Source organism: Brassica oleracea, chromosome C6 (genome assembly GCF_000695525.1).
Source record: "Brassica oleracea var. oleracea cultivar TO1000 chromosome C6, BOL, whole genome shotgun sequence".
Classification (NCBI taxonomy): Eukaryota; Viridiplantae; Streptophyta; class Magnoliopsida; order Brassicales; family Brassicaceae; genus Brassica; species Brassica oleracea.
Window position 1 is genome coordinate 141136 of NC_027753.1, and position 3770 is coordinate 144905.

A 3770-nucleotide genomic window follows, 5' to 3' on the forward strand; every position below is an offset into this window, starting at 1 on the left:
TGAATCTAGTCAAAAAAGTATATATAGTGGGTTTCTTTCATATATAATTAACATTGCTAAGTGTGATTTACTAAAAAGTAATTACATCTAACGATTTAACGATGATGCTACTTGCCTACTTGGCCAACTTAAATTGGTTTGTGAGTCAGACATTCAAGAAGAAAAATAGTTATATTAAAGTATAGATTTTTTTTCCAAAACAATGCAGTATATTCTGGTCCACGACAATTGCACCTACGGAGTAAACTGATTTATTTTGAGGTGAGTATTATACCTGTTATTAACCCAATTGTTGTAAGAAAGCAACTTGAAGTGGATACTACAAATAAACTGCAAAATAATGATAATTAACACAATTGTTGTAAGAAAGCAACATGAAGTAGACACTACAAATAAACTGCGAACTAAACGATGGTTACATGTATCTTTAGTCTTCGAAGAATTCTAAAATAAGTTGTTATTGGCAAATCATGAACAGGTTTTACCAAAAAAAAATAAAATCATGAACAGTTCGTTGGAAGCCGAAGTGGGACATGTGCCCCTAAGAATGCACCACCTAAATCCAGCAGATTGACCCGTCTAGTAAAAATAATAGGACCATTTGGTGAGAAACCCACCACAACAAGGCTATCCTGCTAACGGCTTTCGAAAAATTTGAAAAACGACACATCGGTCGTGAAAACATGATAGAGTAACACGATATTAAACACCTTATATCTAACCTAAGACCTCATGAAAACATGATAGAGTAACACGATAGTCACGACACAGGAAATCGGCTAATTCATACATCAACAGAATGCTGCATTCCCGATCAGTACATACACACACAAGCTGTGCGAAAACATATACCAACATCATTTTAATTCAAATTTCATACATGAATCAAGAAAGATAAGATTCGACATACATTGACCACTAAACCGTTAGTCAAATATAACTGAATCTGATCTGTCCATTAAAATTCGCTTATCTGTCTATAAAAAATATTTTGTGGAAGCTAGAAAATCCTACGTTGCTTTTACATTTAAAATAATAAATATTTTAAAACAATTGCTTTCATAAAATGTGGAGGAGGAGATTCGAACCCGAGTCTAAAGAATAAATCACCGGAAGTTAGAAAATCCTACGTGGCTTTTACATTTAAAATAATAAATATTTTAAAACAATTGCTTTCATAAAATGTGGAGGAGGAGATTCGAACCCGAGTCTAAAGAATAAACCACTGAGCTAAACCCGTTTTGCTTGTTGAGGTCTCTACACTTTGTTATTTATAATGAATATTTCATTATATATTTCATCTCTTCCCGTGTCTGTTTCATCATCCAAACAGAACCAAAAAAATCAGAATCCCTTATATGTTAGTTACTGATCTCAATCGACAGAAACTCAGAAGTGTAGAGGGAAATTGGATTCAACGTGAAACATGAAATGGGGGAGAAGACGTGTCTTCGAGTGTTGGTTTATCCGGCGTTATCTATCGGACTCAGCCGTGTAAAGACAGTGGTAACTGTCGCCATCGTATTTGTTTATTCGCTCATTTGTCGGATCAGCTTATAAGCGTTTTGCTGAACCAAAGCCGTGATCGAATCGATTCATTCAAAAAATACCATTAACTTTCAAAAAATAGAAAAACATACCAGTTATTTATCATCTGCGACACGAGTGTGTAGTACTGAGGCTTCAACTCGAAATTCTGCTTCTGAATCTCTGGAAGTCGAATAGCTGATATGTTGGCGTAGTACTCATCTGGACGATTGTTGTCAGCCAGTGTCCTTGGTCGAGCAGCCTCTTCTACAGGTTGAGCAGCTCCTGTAGCATCAGTATCAGGGATTACATTCCCTTGAGCGTCTAGTTTTTGACCTGTTGCATTACGCAGATGACCATCTTGGTCATACAGGTTTCCATTCTCGTCCTGTCTGAGAATAACAATCGCAACCATGTTTCGCGACTGATGATCGATCGATGTACGCGGTGTAGTATCGATCGATGTCGAACGATGTAGATCGGTCGACGATGAAGGTCGTATGTCGGTCGACGGTTGGGTGCGAGAATCAGTCAACGTGAAAGCTGCTGCGTCGAGCGATGTGGAACGTTGGTCTTTTCGGATCGTGCGTTCCAAGTGAGCAGGATCTTCTGAGAATAGCAGGTGTTTGTCCTTGTTGCTTCTGGTATTGCTGGGCATGCACCTGAAAAGACAAGAAAAATTTTTGTGACAGAATGAGGGTAGAAAAAAGAATAAGAATCAATAACACTAAATCTAATGGCGATATTGCTCGACTAACAAGATGATTGGGGGTGTAACTTTATTGGAAGATATTAGATGCAGGGTTTCTATTCAGGTGTTAGAGATTATAATCCTATAGATGCCTAACAGTTGCATGCATGATATATTAGAGCTCAACTCCTTAATCACAGTGATCAGCGATGGCAGTGTTTCATTGGTTAACTAACTAGATCTTGGATCTCAACTGTCGTCTTTTGATCACAAGAAAGTGTCGATCGATGATCCTATATGGATATCGATCGATACATCTTTCGCAATATCAATCGATTGTCAGATGACAATATCGATCGATAGCTTCTAGCTAAGCCCTAGGCGCGGGTTGATAATGCTCACTAGTCTCCTAGATCAGCGGTTAGCTCTCTCTAGCAGTCCTAGCATGACAGATTAGCGCTACAAAAAAAATGGGTATTGGTAGCAGTTCGCGGTAGAACGAATTCACTAACTGCTACTAAAAGTGTAAAAAATCAAAGCACAACTCTATCGTAGCAGTAAAATCGTGCTACGAAAGATTTTCATTAAGCGAAAACCCAAAAATCAGTACTCTATAGCTAGAATGTCATTTTGGAGGCGAAAACACTTGGCAAATTTTCATTTTGGCACCAAAATATTTCATTTTGATAAAAATAATATTTTTTTTTGCCTAAGTAATGGTATTCTTTCAAAAAAGAAAAAAATAATTAATTCATTTTCTTTGTCTTCTTCTTCGTTGTTTACTTCAATCTCTCTGTTCATCCTCCATCTTCTACTTCAGTTTGGTTTTTTTTTTTCATCTTATTCATCCCAATCGAAGAAACCACATAAGGATGGGATCTCGTCTTTCCCAAACTCCTCCATTTTGCACTCTGTATATCAATCATCATCGTCTCCACCAAACCCTAAACCACGATCTCTCCTTGAACGACGATTACGTCTCATAATCATCTCCGCAAGACCTCGCAAACCCCTCAATTTCACTCCTTCGTGCGTCTCCTCAGATCCCAACGCCTCTGATTCGATAAAGAGAGACGAATGCACCAGTAGCCATGGCTGAACAGGTTCTGTTTCTTCTTTCTCTGTCTCTTTGTTTATATACTTCTTACAAATATTCTCATCCTCTTCTCTCTCTTGCAGGCTGAGACAGCTTTTCTTAAGCAACCCAAGGTCGTCTTAAGGTAAGAAGAAGAAAAAAGAATGAAGCTTTATCATTTTGCTTTACGAATTGGTCCTTATGATGACGATTATGTGTGTGTTTCAGCTAGAAGAAATCTGGGAAAGGAAAGAAACATGTTAGAGGTGGAAACCGTTTCTGGAAGAACATTGGTTTGGGTTTCCAGACTCCCCGTGACGCCATTGAAGGTTTGATGTAGATTTACCTCTGTTCGTTTCTCTCCGCTCTTCTATATTTCATTCATGTGCATGCACAATTGTGTTTGTGTGACTAGGTCGTCAATTAGGTATTTCAGATTAGGCGTAAAATTCTCTACTTTCAGTTTTGATGAGTAAG

General features: G+C 37.9%; 1 long non-coding RNA gene across 1 annotated transcript; it reads left to right on the top strand.

Moving 5' to 3' along the window:
* The first annotated feature begins 2967 nt into the window (after positions 1-2967).
* Positions 2968-3763, top strand: LOC106299048. The gene is made up of 3 exons (XR_001261658.1): positions 2968-3321; positions 3398-3438; positions 3522-3763. It is a non-coding gene; the product is annotated as an uncharacterized LOC106299048 (long non-coding RNA).
* Positions 3764-3770: the final 7 nt, after the last annotated feature.